Below are 22,222 nucleotides of genomic sequence, written 5' to 3'. Positions count from 1 at the left end.
CCAGAATGTTCTTAAAAACAACTAGAGCGCTTACTGTCTTCATTATGACAAAAGTATGGCACACCTGAAGCCATCTTGATTGGAATAAACTGGTAACACTTAAAACATTTAATTTAAAAAGGAACACAATGAGGAGGTTCATTTTGCCATAGAAATTATGATTAATGCTGAAGAAAGAAAATGAGGGCACATTTTGAGTGACTTCTCAAATCCTCTTCTATTTCATTAAAAAATTCTGACATGCAGACTGAAACATGCACTTTTAATACCAGGAGCAGACTTCCATGGTGCAGTAGTTTTACTACAGTGATCTAATGAGCAACTAGAGTGCTAACATTCAGAATTTATGGCAAATGTGTGACATATCTGAATACCTTCATGATGGAATCAAAGTAAAAAACTGAAAGCATTTCCTACTGAGGAGACTGCAGTACATGAGGAAATTAGGAAACTTCATAACAAATAAATCTCCCAAGATGGCCACCGGAGACAAAAGAGCCCAAATGTAGCCCAAAATCACCCAGATGTAGCCCAAATATAGCCCAATGACAGAAGTGTGCAAAACACTTATTATTTTGTGTTTTTGCAGTGTTATATAGTGCGGACTTGTCAAGTATTGCAGTGCTTTACATGAGCATTGGTTACATCACACAAGAACAAATTCATTTTGGTTGTAGACATGGGGAGACTAAGTGATTTGACCAGAATCACAGAATGTCGAGCTGAAGCAGAAACTTCAACCTGGTTCCCCAGTTGCAAAGTCTGCAGTTCTGGAAATAACACCACATCCTCTCCCCTAAGTGCAACATTTAATCAAGTGGTCAACTGGATAAAAAAACATAAAGATAACAAATAATTTAAAAGTGCTTTGTCGCTATTTGAAAACTCAGAAAATATGTCCTTATTTTAGTCTTTTAGAGCACTAACCATAATTTTGATGCCAATAAGACCCTCTCATATATGTAATTTCTAAAGGAAATGCTCTAGGTATTACAGTTTTGATTACATCAAGATGATGTCAGGCGTTCCACACTTTTGTAATAAATATAGAATGTTAGCAATCTAGTTGTTCATTAGGATACTGTTGAGAGGCAGAGGCCAGGGGCACGGACTCTGAAAATTGAAGGCAGGTAGGAGGGTGCAAAGGCAACAATTTAACCACACTGAGCATGCAGGAAGGGCCGTGGAAGCACAACAGACTATGGAGGGCAGTGGAAAGGGGGGCAGGGGCAACAAACCAACAATACAGGACTTGCAAGAGAGGCTGTTGGAGGGAAGATCTATTACGGGTCAAGGAAGCTAGGGGCGGTCCCCAGATCTCCGGGAGCCACCACAGAACTGAGCAGGAGAGTGAGTCAGGGACAAAAGGGGCACCTTAATTTGAGCAGGGGTGCCTAGGAACGCTTGCTCCAAAAATGAAGAAAACAGACATATGAGACATGGAATTGGAGGCAGAATACAATGGCAGTTTAATGAGAAGATGCAACTTCAAAGAAACCGCAGAATAGAGACATAAAGTACAAAATACAGAATCCAGATAATCATACAGCTGTCATAATATTCTCTGTATCTCAATTAATGTACTGACAGAGAGAGAGAGAAAACACATCTATAAATGCATCATGAGAAACAAGTTACACCAAGGAAAATGTTACCTAGGAACACTCACGTTTACTCTTAGAGCAAGCATTCCTGCAATTACAATACAAAATCTTTTAAATGCAAAAGTAAAGAGAACAATGGTTAAACATAACATGACATTTCATATAGGTAAAATAGAATAAGATACTTCAAGCAAAGCAGAGCAAGACATTTTAAGCAAAGGAAGACAAGAGCTCCCAGCTCTTGGGGAAAACCTGCACTGCCTGTTAACCTACATACAGACGGCGAGGTAGTCCGTCAATATCTGTGGGTGCTCCCTTTTTATATCATTTTGTGGGCTCCTTTGCACGCTACATCTACCTACGTATGCTACCCAAAAGCTTCGTCTGCAGATTTTACCAGACATTTCGTCATTTACCCACTTAATGCTGACAATGGACTGGGTGAAAAGGTCAGTCTCTCAGGCCAATCGCTTATCGTAAGTTCCATAGAGCAAGCAGAAAATAATGGGTATTGTACGGGAATTCAATATATTCATGTATAAAATCTCCTCAGTTCTCCTAACTTGACGCTCTGCGGTTGCCACTTCCTTAAAAGCGGGAAACCTGCCCAGGAAGCAAGTACCAGTCCAGGATGCAGCCTACTGTATGTCGACAGCTTCAGGGGGATGTTGAACTTTGATACCGAGCACGGAGCACTCGGGTAGGGTGGGGGCTACTAGTTTGGATCAGAAGGCCTCGCAGACCTGCCTTCAGACTGCTATACACTAAAATTGCAGAGCTATGGTCAATTTAACAAAGAAGCCTACATATTGAACAGAAGGGCCTACACAGGGGTTTTATGCTGGCTGAGTGGTAAGGATGTCTCAGGATAATTATATAGCAACACAGGACCCGCTGGTCAATTTAATACGGCCTACAAATGCAGCTGGCAGGGCAAGGACAAGGGTCTCATACTTCAGGTGTGGACAGAACGGGCCAGGGGCCCCCTGTGATACAAAATCTACCCTCCTTCAAGGCTGTGGCAATGTAATAGACCATTGTGGGCAGAAGGAAGAGGCAATGATAGTACAACCATACATGCCAACAGACCTGATTCAGCCAGGAAACGTCCAATGTTTTTAAGCTCAAATGGGCTTTATTTGATCTGTCTCCTGTCTACTATATCCTCTTTTTCAATGTAACTCAAAGGGGAAAATCAATACCCCAGTTTTTTTTCAAAATCTCCCTCTTACCAAGTTCAAAATGTTCGCAAGTATGGTACATTGGATCATGGAAGGAAATGGGATAGGGACATGGACTTGGATAACAGAGGACAGGAGGGACATGGAGAGGTGCACCAAACTGACCCTGCAGGGCAGGCATCAGGGTTTGCAGCAGCACAATACACCACACAGGGCATGCAGGACGGGAGTGCAGCACAACAATCCATAGAAAGCAAGAGGGAGGGGACAGGACCATGCACATGGACAACAGAGAACAGAGGGGCAAGAGGCAATGGTAGCTAGCTGACCATAATGGACAGACAGGAGAGAAAGCTGCAGCATAACAGACCATAAAGGGCAGGAGGGACGGATCAGGGGCATTACAATGGAACAGACAAGCCAGGAGGGAGGGAGTAGGGCTGGGGGCAAGGGAGCAGGGCAGGAGCAGCAAGATAGCCATGGAGGTCAGGCAGGATGGGCACTAGAAGCAAGACACACCATGAAGAGCAACAGTGAGACTGTGATGGCATACACACAGACCATGGAGGGAAGGTGGGAGGGGGTCAGGGGCAGCTAACTGACCACACAGGGAAGGTGGGAGGGGCCATGGCAGCACAGAAGACCATGCATGGCAAGTGGGAGGGTAAGTGGCAGCACAATGGCTATGATGGGCAAGAAGGAGGGTGGAGGGGCATGCACAAAGGACGATGGAGGATAGAAGGGAGGGTCAGGACCTGTGCACAGACAAGAAAGTTCAGGGGAAGGGACCTCACAACAGACCACACGGGGCAGGCAGGAGGAGCAGTTGCAGCACAACAGACCAGGGAGGGCAGAAGGGTGTGGCAGTACAATGGACCATGTAGGACAGGAGGAAGAGGATAGGGGCATGGCATGTGGACAGGCAGGGTGGAGGTGGCAGGGACAGGTTACAGTCATCTGACAATGCTAGGCAGGTGGGAGGGGAGTGGCAACTCAACAGAGCACTCAGAGTAGATAGGAGTGGCAGGTCCATGGGACATGGTGGGCAAAAAGGATGGAGCAGGGGCATGCACAAAGACATCGGAGGGCAGGGGGGAGGAGAATAGGGGCAGCAAGCTAAGCACAGAGTTTAAGCAGGAGGTCAATGATGGGGCATAGAATTGGGCAATGGAGGGCAGGAGGAGTGGACTGGTACATCATACTAAATTGAGGGCAGTGGCAGCACATCAGACCATGCATGGCAGGAGGGAGGAGGCTAGTCCATGGATTCACACAACAGAGGATAGGGAGGAAGGGGATGGGGCAGCAAGCTAACTGTTCAGAGAAGGCGGGTATTAGGAACTTTATTGTTTTTAAAACATTGTGTCTGTGCGAACTACTTAAAATATGAACAAGTATGCAGCATAATCTCACTTTTATTAAGGAAGAAGAGGACGTTTGTGACTGTGACTCCGGGCTCACTTGGCAGAAACACCCCCTGACCCTCCACCCCCTATCGCAAAATGTAATGCCCGTGAAAAGGGTAGGTGAACACAGTGTTATATAGAACATAGTCCTGAGAGCACGATTGAAAATGAAAACTAGATATAGTGTATGGTATAAACTATGCACCAAAAAGTGTGATATAAGATGAACCGGGCGTGAAATATAATATGCAATACATTGTGCGCAATGACAGATTCATTCGAGAGCGCAAGATAGCACAGGCACTAGCGCGTGCTATGCGATATGCGCCTTGAAGTGTAATATGCACAGGGCAGTGTTGTGTAACCTAACTAGTCTCTAAAGTTGTAATATAAAATATGTGCTGGGGAGTGTAACGTTGCATATGCACTGTGACAAAGATATGGATCCCAGATTGTAATATGTATGGCATAGCACTGTGCGTTATAACATAGGCATCGAGAAAGGCACGTTAGATGGGGCAATATAACCCGTGCGAAGACAAGTGTGGCATGACATATTCACGGGGTGGTGTTACAGTGCACATGGGCTAGAGAGTGTCATAGCATATGCACTAGCTAGTGGAATACAACACAGAGGTGTGTGGCACTCGGCAGGCAATGGTGGGTGTAACACAGCATTGGGCTCTGTCAGGAGCACGCTGTGACTCTCAAGTGATGTTCGTCCCCTTTCCAGAGAGTAAAATAAAAAGTATTACACATCCGGCAGTGGATGTGCGTTTTATTAACCGTGAGGGGGGTTTCTTGCATAGTTTTGGTCGAATTTTTGTCGAATCCCCTTTGAATGGCTTGGTGTGCATGTGTATTAAATGTGCCCGTCAATAGCTACCCATGTTTGTATAAATAAACGACAAGGGTGTCTACCAGGATTAGGCACGGTAGGGCATCAGACATGTCAGAGCTTCACTAGTGGTGTAAATACATTCCACGTGGATTCATTGCATGCATAGTCGCCTTTTAATGAATATCACGCAAATCGTCATGGTGATAGGTACGTACGGTTTGTCCAGCATGTCCTAGGTGTGTCTATAAATATATATTTTTTAAAAATAATAAAAAACAGTGGCCGGCCCTGGGGATTGGGGTCAAAAAAATATAATTAGGAGACTGGCCCTGGGGGATGGGGTCATCAGGGCCAATAAATTAGAATAAGAAGGGGAACCAAACAGCCCCCCTTATAAAAAAACTAAAATAAATAAAAGACTGGCATCGTGCCGGAGGCCATGCCCCCTCCATGCAGCACTCTGCAAACGCGCCCCCAACAGGCATCTCCAGTATGCGCCAGGGAGCTGCGCTGCAGCCAGGTGTTCTGAGGCCAAGCCCCTTTTTACACCTCTCTGCAACGCAGCTCTGTGGCACTTACTGGAGGTACCTAGTGGTCTAGTTTGACCCTAGGGACCCTTAGGATTCAAGGGGACTTAATCTCTCAACTTAGAACAGCCACAGGGCGCGTTTACACAGTGGTGAAGGGAGGGGACGGGGCCTGAGGTGACGTGTGCAAACACGCACTATGGCACGTTTTAAATTGGGGATATAATTTCCCTTCAATACTGAGGGCCCCTGGGGGCTAACTAGCCCACCAAGTGCTTCCAGTAAGCGCCACTGAGCTGCATTGCAGAGAGGTGGTCCAGGCCGTGCCACTTTTTACACCTCTCTGCAACGCAGCTCTGTGGCACTTACTGGAGGTACCTAGTGGGCTAGTTGGACCCTAGGGACCCTCGGGATTCAAATGAACTTAATCTCCCAACTAAAAATGGACACAGGGCGTGTTTACACAGTGGTGAAGGGAGGGGACGGGGCCTGAGTTAACGTGGGCAAAAACGCCCTGTGGCCTGTTTTAAGAGGTAGTTTTAATCCCCATGCCCTATTATACACTAGGGGCTTACAGAGGAGGTCATGCTAATCACAGGGGGACCCCAACGCATAATGTTCCCTAGTGTATGTAGGTGTTTTCACTGTATTCTAAGTGTCTTTTAACATAGCACTGGCTCTAGGACTGGTTAGTCAGACTCAGTTACCACCAGTATCCGTCTGAAAAAGTTGAGGGTACAGGATGATTTTGCAACAAGGCTTCTTTCTGCTCTTCTTTTTGTTCTTTCTGCACGTTATCCTTCTTCCTGCACTTATCTTCATGTTTGAGGACTTCTGTTGCTTCTTTCTGCACTTCTTTTGTTTCTTTCTGTGCATTTTTTCTTCTTTCTTCACATGTCCTATCTCTGTAGGCATAGTTAGAAATTAGCATTTAAAAAACCTTTGAAATTCACAGAAAAAACCATAGGTTTCAGGCACGTTATAGTTAGGAATTAGCATTTAAAAAACCTCAGAAATTCACTGAAAAAACCATAGGTTTCAGGGGTGTTATAGTTAGCTGGACTTTTCACTTGTACAAAACCATTGAAATTCCCCCGTTATAGTTAGTTCAGCTAACTATAACTCGCGCGCCCGCAATGCACTGCTGATGACGTCACATATTACATCACTCATGACATGGTCAGTGACATCACTCATGACATCACTGATGACATCTCAAATGACATCACTGATGACATCACTGATGACATCATCCAGTGAATGTGTGTTTTTCTGAAAATTAAATATGTTTTATATATGTATATCTCAAGGTCGATGGAAGAATAAATGGGTATATAAGTGTCTAAATGGATGATTTGTTTTTGAAAAATTGATTGTGTAACTGACTGATTAAGTGTATCATAGTGAATACATGGCTTAGTGAGTAATGTTTTAATATGTAAATATCTGTATCAGTCTCTCACTTTGTGTATAAGTGGCTGCATGGGTTGGTGAGTAGCTACATGGGTGTCTATATAGGTTATTATTAGTGCATAGGTGCATGAATGAGTGACTCACTGTTTGTATGTGTTGAACACAGCATGTGTGCAGTACTGTATGGGTGGATGAGTGTGTGTATGGGTGTGTTAGTGAGTGAATGACTGTCTCAATAGTGTCTTTATGAGTAACTACATATGTTTTAAACTAGTATATGTGACTATTGGTGTATATATGTGAGTATATGTGAGAGTGAGAGATTGAAAGAGTTCCTGTATGAATAAGTATGTGTTTCTATAAGTGATTGTTTAAAAGACTAAGTATGTGTAAGTTTCCGTAGAAGTAAGTATGGTGGTGTGTGTATAACTGTATATGCAAGTAAATGTATGTTTGATTCTTTATTAGCATGAGTGACTATGTGTGTGAGTAACTCTATGGATGAGTGGCATTGTGTAACAGGATGTATAGGTGTATGAGTACATATGATGAGTGAGTACATGTATGAGTGACTGTATAGGACTGTTGGTGAATGAGTGGATGTGTATGTGGATCTTAGAATTACTGAAGAGGTTGTTGTAACTGGTATTGGTATGTCCATTGTTTTGAAATTTTTAGTCTCTATTTTTGAATGTGTGTATCAAAGGTTATATTAGGGTGAGAGGAGGTCTGCCACTCGATCACAAGGATGATGTCATCAGTGATGTCATCAGTGATGTCATTTGAGATGTCATCAGTGATGTCATGAGTGATGTCACTGACCATGTCATGAGTGATGTAATATGTGACGTCATCAGCAGTGCATTGCGGGCGCGCGAGTTATAGTTAGCTGAACTAACTATAACGGGGGAATTTCAATGGTTTTGTACAAGTGAAAAGTCCAGCTAACTATAACACCCCTGAAACCTATGGTTTTTTCAGTGAATATATATATATATACATATATTACCTACTGGCGGTCGCCAGTAGGTAGTTATAGTTAGGACCACGTTTCCATAGGAAAACCTCAACATTCTATTTTGAATAACTTTGGCGCCGGTCGACGAATCCTCGCGAATTTCTCAAAATAGGTGGGGCGCTACGCTCCGCTCCTACCCTGAAAGTCTCGGGGGGATCCGTCAAGCGGGGGCTGAGATAAAAGGGGGGTCCCAAAACGCGTTTTTCCCATGCATTTTTCCATAGGACCTTTAGAACGAGCTACAGCCCGAACGGCTGAACAGAATTACTCAAAATTTGGCAGAGAGGTAGTCCCTAGGTCAAGGAAGTGCCTTTTGTAGGTTTGGTGTAAATCTGTTCAGTAGATTCTGAGAAAATAGCCTTTAAATCAATATATATATCTGAGCCCGCTTACGGTACGCTTACGGTACGCCATGTATTCACTAAGATACACTTAATCAGTCAGTTATACAATCAATTTTTCAAAAACAATTCATCCATTTAGACACTTATATACCCATTTATTCTTCCATCGACCTTGAGATATACATATATAAAACATATGTAATTTTCAGAAAAACACACATTCTCTGGATGATGTCATCAGTGATGTCATTTGAGATGTCATCAGTGATGTCATGAGTGATGTCACTGACCATGTCATGAGTGATGTAATATGTGACGTCATCAGCAGTGCATTGCGGGCGCGCGAGTTATAGTTAGCTGAACTAACTATAACGGGGGAATTTCATTGGTTTTTTACGAGTGAAATGTCCAGCTAACTATAACATGTGTGAAACCTTTGGTTTTTTCATTGAATTTCTAAGGTTTTTTAAATGCTAATTCCTAACTATAACGTGTGTGAAACCCATGTTTTTTTCAGTGAATTTGCAAGGTTTTTTAAATGCTAATTCCTAACTATAACGTGTGTGAAACCCATGGTTTTTTCAGTGAATTTGCAAGGTTTTTTAAATGCTAATTTTTTTTTTTTTCTTCTATTTTTTTTACATATTTTTATTTTAATTTTCTATCCTTTTATAAAGACTATGGTTAAATTTTTTAAATTCTTTAATATGTTTTTTTAAATATATTTTATAAAATAAACATGTAAAATTTATTTGCAGTACATTTTTTCCTTTTTTTAATTTTAGTACGCGTACCGTAAGCTTACGGTAAGCGTACGGTTTACGCAATGTCCGTAATTTATCTACGCTGTTTGCGTATAGTTACGCAATTTGCGTAGCCGCGCGTACTCCGCGTGGGACGCGTACGCGTGTACGCTACACGCGCACGTTACGCGGAAGTGTCGGGGAGTGACTGTTATGCGCATGCGCGCAAGCGCATGTCTTTTTTACGCGCATGCGTACTTTTGCCGTAAGCGTACCGTAAGCGTACGGAAGGTCATGTGATCATGAAACACAACTTTTGATTGGTTGAAACTACTTTCAGTTCTAGAACTCTCCTACACCACACCCATTCCCCTCATTTCTGCTTGTGATCCCTTAGGAGAAGGAGCTGGGTTGTCTTTGTGATACGATGGCAGAACAGCAGAGCCCTTCTGAGAGTGAGGCTAGCACTAGCAGCACTACCTTGAGGCAGAGAGCGAGGAAACAAAAGACCTCTTATGTATGGGATTATTTTACTTTTCCTGAAGGCCAGCAAAAGGTAAATGCACCCTTAGTAACTTGTAAGCTGTGTAAGCGTGTACTTTCAAGAGGTAATCCTGACAGGAAGTATTCCTTTGGGAATCATACCATGATGAGACACCTCAAGGATGTACACAGAAGGACACATGCTCGACTTACTGGAGGTAACCCTTCAGAAAGTCAACCAAGCACATCCACAGCAGCTCAGCCTGGACCATCATCTGCAGAGCCGAGTCCTTCTTCTGCAGGTCAGGTGAGCCCTTCATCTGTGGGGGGAGCATCTCCTTTTTCTGGCCCTCTGGAAATTAACCCTCGGTTTGCGAGGGTTGAAGTACGGTGCGCCCATTGTCATGATCTAATTACTTATAGGGAGACCAGTGTTTCCCTGGTGAACAGTAAAATAGATCAGCACACTTGTCGTACCGTCTAATATTCCCAATCTTTCTTTCCTCTGTCCCTGCATGAACACAATGGCTCTTTTAAGAGCCAACCTTATCTTTCATCTTTTTTTTATATATGTTTTTAAAAACTTTTTTTTTTTTTTTTACCGTACACGTACGGTGCGCGTAATTTTTTTAAAAAAAACACTAAAAATCAATTATCACATTACAAGGTCCTTGAGAGACTACAATTATTATTATTGACTTACCATACCCACTCAAAAAAATATTTATTCATTTGTTTTTTTAAAAAATTGCTTTAAAAATGGTTCTAGTTTTCGAAAATGTTCTATATCAATCTGAAAAAAAAGAAAAAAGTATTAATATTTTTAAAACATTTTATAATACAGTACACATATTTACATATTTATCAAAAAATATTTTTGCCTTATTTTTGCTGTTTTCAGAATATATTGCATTTCACTATAAATTGTGAAAGCAATTGCATTCATCATTTAACAGCGGGCAAAAAAAAAATAACAATCTCAAAGATTGTATTAAAAAAGCCCAGAATCTCTTTTTACTTAAACTTAACATTATAGAAATGCATAATATTCTAAAAAAATATCATCTAATATCAATACTTATTTCTTTAAAATACCGTCTGATATTTTTGTTTCAGAAGTATAATCACAATATTATATCTCAAATAACTCCACAATACATCTGGTTCCATTTTCTTTAGGCCAAATAGTAATTTTAAAATTCTTTTTTGATTAAATTTCCAATGGTAATCCAATAAAATTCTAAAGTTTTATTTGTACAGATCTCACCGATTCTCTGTAACATATTGGTTCCCGAAAGATTTATTAATAATTTATTAAGTCCACAATAGAATTGGTTACCTTTCCACATGGCCAAATAGTAATTTAAAAAATCTTTTTTGAAAAAATTTCCAATGGCACTCCAATAACATTCCAAAATTTAAATTGTGCAGATGTTACCGATTTTCTCTAAATTTTTGGTTTTCGAAAGTTTCATTAAAAATTAAAAAAGTCCACATTACAATTGGTTATCTTTCCATTAGGCCAAATGATAATTTTAAAAATCTTTATTTTTGAAAATTCCAATGGTAATCCAATAAAATGGTAAAATTGTTTTATCTAGATCTTGCCAAGTCTCTCTAAAATTTAGGTTTCAGGAAGATTAGATAGGAATTTGCTAAATCAAAAGGCAAACGTTGCTTAAAAACCAATTGGGAATCATTACACAGTGTCCAGCCTTTTTCACATTTAAGATAAACTGTGTAATGTCCAGAAGTAACAGTAGGTCCTTCATGGAAAATTATTGCAACAGTTACAAAAGTTTTTCCTGAAATTGATAATTGCTGTCCTGTAAACTTCTTTATTAAAGTATCCAATTTTGAACCATCAGCTCTACATCGTTGCATCATTAAAATTACATACTGTCCGTATTCCTTTAAAATTAATGTTGAAAACATGTCAGATTGACACTCACCGCATTGCATGCTATGATTAGCATCTTTAACTAATTTAGCAAAAGTGACTGTTTTACTCTCTGGCAAAGTCAAAAAAATAAACCTTTCATTATCAACATTAGAGCCACATATATTATAACAGTTTTCACAACTATGTTCCCATTTATAAGAGAGACCAAATAAATTATCAATTGCAACTTCTTCTTCTTCCAGTACCTGAAGAAAAAACATCAAAAATTTGTGTGCATCTTGCTGTTCATTTTGAGAAAACTGTGTTCGTCCTGAACATACATCTAAAAGTTTTCTAATTTCAGTAGCACTTTCTATTTGAGTTTTATCATTACTCAGCTTTTGAAAAAGGAGACTCAGCTCAGAACAGAATCTTTTTCCCTGATTTACTATTATCTGCTCTTGCAAACTTTCCAGATAAAATGCAACATTCAGCACTACATTAGCGTAGCAGCTGACACCAGAGCTATTTTCAAAATGACATCCTACAACCTGTTCTTCTTTTTCCTTACTCTTTTTGCTTGCAATTACATCACTCCTCTTTTTTTTCCTCCTCTCTACATCTTCATTACAGATATTCTCATTTCTCCTTTTACGAGAAACTACACGTTTCTCCAACACAGGATACTGACCTAAATGAGGAGCATAGCTTCTTCTTAATCTATTATACTCCTTTACACAATTTGTATCAGCACTAACTTTTGAGTCATCAAAGTCTATCATGAATAAACCTGATAATGTTTTCACTCGTGACAAAGCAACATATGCCATACCTTCTTTGAACACAGTTGAACCAATGTTCACAAAAGCACAATCTACAGTTAATCCTTGAGACTTGTGAATAGTTACAGCATATGCTAGCGAAAACGGAAACTGCTTCCTACGTACATATAAGTCTTTCACAAGCATGAAACGAACTGAACAACGACAAATGTCTTTAACTTCTTCTATCTGATTAAATTTTATTTTTAAACATTCAATTCCATCTTTTTTCTGATAATTAATAAAACCCACAACTCTTCCCATAGCTCCATTAACTAAACCTTTTTCAACATCCAAATTTCTCCTTAAAAATACTCTACAGTTCATGCAAACATATAGATTTTTTTTCTAATCCAGCTGTTTTGGAAATGTTCTTCTCTAGTGAATCCAATTTATTTTTCAGTGTGCCTGTTACTGTGACAGTAATTCTTCCATCCTCAATTTTGTCCACTGCTTCCAATTTCCTGATCTCTTCCTTTTCCAATTTCAAAAGCTCCTCATTGAATATTGAGCATTCACATAGAGTTGGCATTAAGCAGATGACACTTTTGTTTTCTGCAATGTTCTTGTATATCTTCTCTGCAACTATTTCTTCCTTTGGAAATAAATTATGTAGCAGCCGACTCTGTAATGCTTTTTTGCCAACTTCTGTGAGTAGTCCAATTCTGATATCTTTCAGAATACTTCCATATTCTTCATCGCTTGCTTGCCTCATATTAGTAGTAAGTTCCTTGTACTCAAAGAAGGACCAAATATTTGTATTTCCGATGCTTCCCAATGACTTCTTTGTGTCTTCATGTGTGACAGTATTAAACACTGGTTGTCCTTTAACTGGAGTAAGTTGCAAAAGATCTCCAAAAACTATGACGTGTTTTCCACCAAATAACATGTCATAGTCTGTCTTCAAAATTTGCTGCATTCTTAAATGCACAAAGGCAAGCATTAAGTTTGAAACCATGCTCACCTCATCAATAATGAGAACTTGCATCTTCTTCAATACTCTTGAAACTTCCAAGGATGCTTCTCCAGTTAGCTTGTTGTATTGTATTTTGTTCTCATGCTCCACTGGTAACATTAGCAAACAATGTAAAGTGATTCCTTTTATGTTATATGCTGCTAACCCAGTTGGAGCAGTAACCACACAAGACAAAGTAGAATACGTTTTTTGCTGTAGGTAGCTTCTGATGACTTTAATTAGGAAACTTTTTCCAGTTCCAGCTTGTCCGCTTACATACATCCTGATTGGATAAAATGATGTGCATGAGCACTCTTTTATTTCATGTAGAAATCCGTGATCAATTTTTTTTCTGATCTCTTCATAAATTTGTTGCTGCTCTTCATTCAGTTGTCTTTCCAAATTTTGTAAGTCTATAAATTCTTCTTGAGCTTGATTCATAGCCGTTTCCACTTCATTCATGGCAATTGATGCTTCATTTTCAACGATTGGTTGTCCTAGGGGATCTTGACTGAGTGTTTCTGAACTTCGGCTGTCCTGAGAACTGTCTCTAGCTATTTCTGCTGCAATTGTAGTTTCCTGTTCAATTTCTTCATTTAACATTTGCAGATAACTTGAGAATGTACTGCATTGTATGCTGTCTTTGCAAGCATTAAAAGAATCTTCATAGCTTTGAAATTCTCCCAGTAGTTCATCCTCTGTACGCCATGGTTTAAACAACTGTAAAAGAGCCAAGTAGTAAAATTCCTTCTTGTCAGTAGTGTCGCAACTCAGCTTCATGTGATTTATCAAACTTCCTTTTGTTTGCTTCACCAAACATCCTTCCTCACCAATGACTTTATATTTTCCATTGTTGATGTCTTCTGCGGCTTTCCGTGAATAAATGTAGTTCTGCAGCACTTCATAGAGACACATGTTCTCCAGATGTTGACTTCTCTTGGGATAATATGTGTCCAACATGTTTGATTTCAAAATATCTGTACTTTCTGGGTCATTCTCGGCCAAATATTCAATTTCTCCAACAGATTTTAGTACCCGATTTCTCATTGCTGCAAGGCCTAAACTTGCCCAAATTATTCTTCTTGATTTCGAGTAGAGACTTGCAGAAGATAACCTATCTGAACATTCGTAGGATCCAATTTCTCGATGCGATAACATCTTCAAACTGAAACTGTACAGCTTCTTACTGACAGTCTTCTCGTGAGAAATCTCTTCCCACATTTCCTTCAATTCTGTTTTTTCTGATTTCGTAATGTAAGACGTTACATATCGAGCAACAGCAATGGAATTGTCAGCTACATACTGTATATCCATGTTAGCGTTCCACATGGATAAAATGACTGGGTTGTAGTCATTTATATTTTTTGATTCTTCTTTTCTTTTTAGGTTGTAGGTATTCTTAGGTGATTTTCTTGTGATAGTATGTCTCACAGCTGACATAAAACTGTTTACTCTTCCATTTGAAAGAACAGGTCTAGGAAATCCAAATCGACATTTAGTGTAGTATTTATCTTTGCTCTTGTATTTCCGTCGACAGTATTTTCCACACCGATGACTTTGGAAACGTAAAACTTGCTCCTTTAACTTTTTCTCTTCTGTGCTTTTTGGTATAGCACATGTTGCATATTCTTCAATGTAAGATAACACTGCTTCATCAGTATCTGTTCCAAACTTTGGGGCATCCTTGATCCACAACAGCATATGAATATGAGGAGCACCTCTTGCTTGGTACTCCAAAAGAAATCTACTACTTCTCCAAGAGGTGGATTTTTTTTATTGCAGATGAAGGACATCATAGCCTCAAATCTATGATTGAAATATCTGCAAACATTAACCGGATCCAATGAGCACAGTTCTCCTGCTGTCTTGTATTGCATGTTTTTAATGTTTGAATTTGCCTCTCGTAGAAAATCCAGTAAATCATCCCAAGCGTACTCAGCACAGCTTAGGGTAACGAACCATGTTGGTGTTCCTAAATTCCGTAACATGCATTTTAATTCACCATGGCGTCGGTACCAATATTCATTTGTCCCACGCTGACAAGCCATCAGATTGATCAGTTGTGTTTCCAAATGATCATCTCGGTGCTGCACTTTCTCCATAAAATCCTTAGCAGATACATTTTGTAAATGTACTCCACTTTTTAAAATGTGATTTACTGCATAAGACAGTGCAGACAAATCACTTTCAAATAAAAGATGGAACAAATAAGGAATACTTTGTCGAAATCTGGGATCTTCAGCATATAGTCTTGTAGTCCGATACTCAGAAGCTGGAATCTGTTCCGGACGTTCATCGTATCGTCCTCCTTTTCCTTTAGGAAACAGCTGGGGAAAACATCGAGCTTCCAAGCTCTCCTCCCATACACTCACGGGAGTTCCTTTTGCTTTCTTCATCTGAAAGAGATCAATATTGTCTCCCATAACTTCTTTTGAATGAAGAGGATGTATGCTAAAATGTTCATAAATTTCTTCTTCCTTTGACTTGTCCACTTTTTCAATTTGTCCAGTTGGTGTTTCTGTGTCTTCTTGTAAATCTTCTTCTTCTTCTTCTTCTATATAAATTGATTCATACCATTTGTTATTCCTTTTCAAATACAAATTTGCTCTTTGTACTTTCCGCACATCTACCAGCTCCTGCCAAATCTTCTTATTCTTTGTAGGTACACCATTAACCAGAATAATTAATGGTTCAGTTTCCAAAGTATCCGCATCAATAGTTTCCATATTTTTTTTCAAATCCAAAGGCAAATACACCACTCTACCTTTTAAACCTCTCAGTAAATCTGAAGGAGGTAATTTACCAGTTTTGGGCTCCATACGTACTATGGTCTGGAACGGATGAACACATTGAATGAGTATAGACTCATATGTATTTAATTCAGAAAGTTCAGCAGGAATAGCATCCAATTCTAAATTATTATGTACAGCTCTGGTCGGCATTCTATTTTCCTCTAACTTGTTGTAACAGTATTTACAAATACGCTGATCTTCACCCAAATCAAAACAATTTTCAAGAAATATATATGTGGCAAAATCCTTCCACTTATAATTATCTTCATTTTCACTCTTTCTGTAGAGATCAACATTCCTAGTTTGTTTTCTATAATGAGTTCTGCGGCAACAAATACAAGTAAAATTTGGTCTTTCATTAGAGATTATTGCAAATTTTGTTATGTGATCATTAAATGTGTTACTTACAGAGGGTTCTACATTCTCTTCCACTTCTTCCTCATTTACTGTGTCCTTCTCTGCACTGTTTTGTTCAGGACCAAAGTAACAAAACTGAATTTCATCAACAACCTTCTCTACATCTGATACCGTTCCTCGGAACAGAGCCCTATTCAATTCATTTAACTTTATTGCTGGACTTTTGGCAAAATACAACCGTCTCACAAACTTTCTCATTTCAGTATGATGAACAGCCAGCATCCTAAAATGATGGAAAACACTATTACACACTTTTCTAGATAGACAAGCCAGAGAATGACCCTGCAAACCAGTATTCTCTCTCACTCTGCATGGATCCAGACTTTGAAGCACCTTAATCTTCTGTTTTATACTTTTTTTACTATATTCTCTTAGAAACTCACGAAATTTGTCAATAGATTCCTGACGCACAGTGCAAATACTACTACAATTCCAAGTGTACACTGGGGCTTTAGGACGTCTCCCCATAGCCTCATCCGCCATCACTTGTACCGCATCTCTTGGAACCATTATCTCCTTCTCCATTATGCAACCATTTTTCACTTCGTAAGCACGACCTCTGGTGTCAACTGCATGCAGCAAACTATTACTTTGAAAATAGCTCTCTTCATTAAAAAAAGGTTCACTACTTGAACTATGCATCCACTTTCCTAAAAACACTTTACAAAAGTTTGTTCTGTTCACTACTCTTTTCCTTTTGCTATGTGATTTCAGTACATTAACCATTTTGTCTAATGTACGCATCCTATTCAAAATTAAAATGAATAGTTTCCTTTTTAATTCTAATGCCTTTGCTGCAATGGCTTCAATTTCTTTTTTTCTTTTATAAAACTTAGTCTTTTGCTTATATTTCTTCACATCCTTTATCAAATTGGACATAACTCTTCTCTGAAACATTTTCTACGTATCTCTTTAAACGCTGTTTTTCTATTTATGTAAATCTTTTCAGTTGCAGAAGGTATATTTGCATTAAGTAAATTCTCAATTTTTTCCTGTCCTTTTCTTTTCAAAACATTCTTTCCAGTACAGACATTTTGTACATTTTTCCTTCTTTTGAATATATTTTTTAGAAATTGTTTTGTCTGCTTACCAGAAGATTTTTTCTTTTTCCCAACATGAGCATCTTCTACTAACTTTGGTCCTCCAGTTGTCTTCAAATATAGGTTTTTTTGTGTTTTTTTTTAACTCTGGATTTTGTAGGCATCTTAAATTTTGTTCACTGCTCTTCAGCAATACCTGAAAAAAACTAAAAAAAAAATCCTTTATTTTATTTAAATATATTACTACATTTCTTTTCACAATAGTCACAAAACGTAATTTCTTTGCCAATTTGAAAACACACTTATTACTCTTTTTTTTGGCAAGTGATAATCACTTTTACAGACTGACACATTATAAATCCACTTTTCAGATTTTTTTAAAAGCACATGTCCAAACTGCTTTTTCAGACCACCACCATGTGTAACCTGGGTGACTGCCTACACTCCAGCAAGGGCAACCAGCCTTAGTGATGCTGAATGTATTTACATTACTGACTGAAACCTCAAACCCCACTCGCTTGTAAATACTGTGCATGATTCTACATGGAAAGCAGCTGGGTGTGTGCTAAGAGTCTGCTTCTGCACCAAAAAATCGCTCCCCCTTTTTCCTACTAATGCAACTGTGAAATCACCAGAGCAAAACGCAATAAATCTCTGCCTGTAATTCCTATTTGCACACAGAGTCATGTTTTCACATTAGTCACAAAACGAAATTTCTTTGCCAATTTGAAAGCACACTTACTGCCCTTTTTTTTTGGCAAGTGATAATCACTTTTACAGACTGACACATTATGAATCCACTTTTCAGATTTTTTAAAAAGCCCATGTCCAGACTGCTTTTTCAGACCACCACCATGTGTATCCTGGGTGACTGCCTACACTCCAGCAAGGGCAACCAGCCTTAGTGATGCTGAATGTATTTGCATTACAGACTGAAACCTCAAACCCCACTCGCTTGTGAATACTGTGCATGATTCCACATGGAAAGGAGCTGGGTGTGTGCTAAGAGTCTGCTTCTGCACCAAAAAATCGCTCCCCCTTTTTCCTACTAATGCAACTGTGAAATCACCAGAGCAAAACGCAATAAATCTCTGCCTGTAATTCCTATTTGCACACAGAGTCATGTTTTCACATTAGTCACAAAACGAAATTTCTTTGCCAATTTGAAAGCACACTTACTGCTCTTTTTTTTTTTGGCAAGTGATAATCACTTTTAGAGACTGACACATTATGAATCCACTTTTCAGATTTTTTTAAAAAGCCCATGTCCAGACTGCTTTTTCAGACCACCACCATGTGTATCCTGGGTGACTGCCTACACTCCAGCAAGGGCAACCAGCCTTAGTGATGCTGAATGTATTTGCATTACAGACTGAAACCTCAAACCCCACTCGCTTGTAAATACTGTGCATGATTATACATGGAAAGCAGCTGGGTGTGTGCTAAGAGTCTGCTTCTGCACCAAAAAATCGCTCCCCCTTTTTCCTACTAATGCAACTGTGAAATCACCAGAGCAAAACGCAATAAATCTCTGGCTGTAATTCCTATTTGCACAGAGAGTCATGTTTTCACATTAGTCACAAAACGAAATTTCTTTGCCAATTTGAAAGCACACTTACTGCTCTTTTTTTTGGCAAGTGATAATCACTTTTACAGACTGACACATTATGAATCCACTTTTCAGATTTTTTTAAAAGCACATGTCCAGACTGCTTTTTCTGACCACCACCATGTGTAACCTGGGTGACTGCCTACACTCCAGCAAGGGCAATCAGCCTTAGTGATGCTGAATGTATTTACATTACTGACTGAAACCTCAAACCCCACTCGCTTGTAAATACTGTGCATGATTCTACATGGAAAGCAGCTGGGTGTGTGCTAAGAGTCTGCTTCTGCACCAAAAAATCGCTCCCCCTTTTTCCTACTAATGCAACTGTGAAATCACCAGAGCAAAACGCAAAAAATCTCTGGCTGTAATTCCTATTTGCACACAGAGTCATGTTTTCACATTAGTCACAAAACGAAATTTCTTTGCCAATTTGAAAGCACACTTACTGCTCTTTTTTTTTGGCAAGTGATAATCACTTTTACAGACTGACACATTATGAATCCACTTTTCAGATTTTTTAAAAAGCCCATGTCCAGACTGCTTTTTCAGACCACCACCATGTGTAACCTGGGTGACTGCCTACACTCCAGCAAGGGCAACCAGCCTTAGTGATGCTGAATGTATTTGCATTACAGACTGAAACCTCAAACCCCACTCGCTTGTAAATACTGTGCATGATTCTACATGAAAAACAGCTGGGTGTGTGCTAAGAGTCTGCTTCTGCACCAAAAAATCGCTCCCCCTTTTTCCTACTAATGCAACTGTGAAATCACCAGAGCAAAACGCAATAAATCTCTGCCAGTAATTCCTATTTGCACACAGAGTCATGTTTTCACATTAGTCACAAAAAGAAATTTCTTTACCAATTTGAAAGCACACTTACTGCTCTTTTTTTTGCAAGTGATAATCACTTTTACAGACTGACACATTATGAATCCACTTTTCAGATTTTTTAAAAAGCCCATGTCCAGACTGCTTTTTCAGACCACCACCATGTGTATCCTGGGTGACTGCCTACACTCCAGCAAGGGCAACCAGCCTTAGTGATGCTGAATGTATTTGCATTACAGACTGAAACCTCAAACCCCACTCGCTTGTGAATACTGTGCATGATTCCACATGGAAAGCAGCTGGGTGTGTGCTAAGAGTCTGCTTCTGCACCAAAAAATCGCTCCCCCTTTTTCCTACTAATGCAACTGTGAAATCACCAGAGCAAAACGCAATAAATCTCTGCCTGTAATTCCTATTTGCACACAGAGTCATGTTTTCACATTAGTCACAAAACGAAATTTCTTTGCCAATTTGAAAGCACACTTACTGCTCTTTTTTTTTGGCAAGTGATAATCACTTTTACAGACTGACACATTATGAATCCACTTTTCAGATTTTTTAAAAAGCCCATGTCCAGACTGCTTTTTCAGACCACCACCATGTGTATCCTGGGTGACTGCCTACACTCCAGCAAGGGCAACCAGCCTTAGTGATGCTGAATGTATTTGCATTACAGACTGAAACCTCAAACCCCACTCGCTTGTAAATACTGTGCATGATTATACATGGAAAGGAGCTGGGTGTGTGCTAAGAGTCTGCTTCTGCACCAAAAAATCGCTCCCCCTTTTTCCTACTAATGCAACTGTGAAATCACCAGAGCAAAACGCAATAAATCTCTGGCTGTAATTCCTATTTGCACACAGAGTCATGTTTTCACATTAGTCACAAAACGAAATTTCTTTGCCAATTTGAAAGCACACTTACTGCTCTTTTTTTTTGGCAAGTGATAATCACTTTTAGAGACTGACACATTATGAATCCACTTTTCAGATTTTTTTAAAAAGCCCATGTCCAGACTGCTTTTTCAGACCACCACCATGTGTATCCTGGGTGACTGCCTACACTACAGCAAGGGCAACCAGCCTTAGTGATGCTGAATGTATTTGCATTACAGACTGAAACCTCAAACCCCACTCGCTTGTAAATACTGTGCATGATTATACATGGAAAGGAGCTGGGTGTGTGCTAAGAGTCTGCTTCTGCACCAAAAAATCGCTCCCCCTTTTTCCTACTAATGCACATATAAAATTACCAGAGTTGTACACAATAAATCTCTGCCTATATTTCCCAACATGTGTAACCTGGGTGACTGCCTACATTCCACCAAGGGCAACCAGCCTTAGTGATGCTGAATGTATTTGCATTACTGAGTCCAACCTCAAACCCTTAAACTATTCTTTTTTTATACCAATACACCTTAATTTATGGTGAAAACATAGTCCATATTATTTTACATGTTCCTCACATTTAAATTTCTCCCAAAACAGAAAATAATAAACACAACTTCAACAAAAAGAATTACATTTCTATTATTCATTTCCTAATTTACCATATACATCTCCTCTCAAACTCTAAACTCACCTTTAAAATTAGTTAGTTGTGAAAGAAATGTGGCACTCAAACAGCAGATTATCAGAGCCAGGATCTCTGTTCTCTACACCTCTCTCCTCTCAGCAGAACCAGATAATGGCAAAGTTTCCCTCTATTTTTCCACACATATACATGTAAGTTTCAAATCTCAGTGCTTCCCCCTTTTTTTCAAATGTAATCACACATTTCTATTGGTTGAAAACCAACCCTTTTCCAAAAGTACCCTTCCCCCAACTTGACTTCTGCCTAGTACCCTTCCCCCAACTTGACTTCTGCCTGCTACCATAGCAACAGCTCATGGAACACTGCTGTGTGGAGTTAGGTCAGAAGTTCGCCAAACAATGTTTCAATTCCACAGAGCAAGAGTGCTTGACTTTTCTAACCTTACAGCAAATCCATAGTACTGTTCTTTGGTAACACATTTTTCTGTACCAATACAAAACATGCTTCTATAAATTTACACATACAGCCTAGTTTTTAGTGTAGAATGGTATGAAACAGCCAATCAGTTCTTTTTTTTATGAAAAAAATATGTATGCCTCCATTTCCAAACTGTCTTTCTTTTCATATTGCCATTCTACTGAATTACACCTCCTGAGTGCATCCAGTTCTCCTTTGAAGATGTTCACAGTGTGGATTGTAGGGCACAGCTATGTCTTCTGGAGTGAAGGAGTGAAAAGTATGCAGAGAAAACAGATATGGTGAGAGACCTTGCTTTGCCAAAT

Source organism: Triturus cristatus, chromosome 6, assembly GCF_964204655.1.
Source record: "Triturus cristatus chromosome 6, aTriCri1.1, whole genome shotgun sequence".
Lineage (NCBI taxonomy): Eukaryota > Metazoa > Chordata > Amphibia > Caudata > Salamandridae > Triturus > Triturus cristatus.
Note: the sequence above shows the minus strand (reverse complement) of the source record.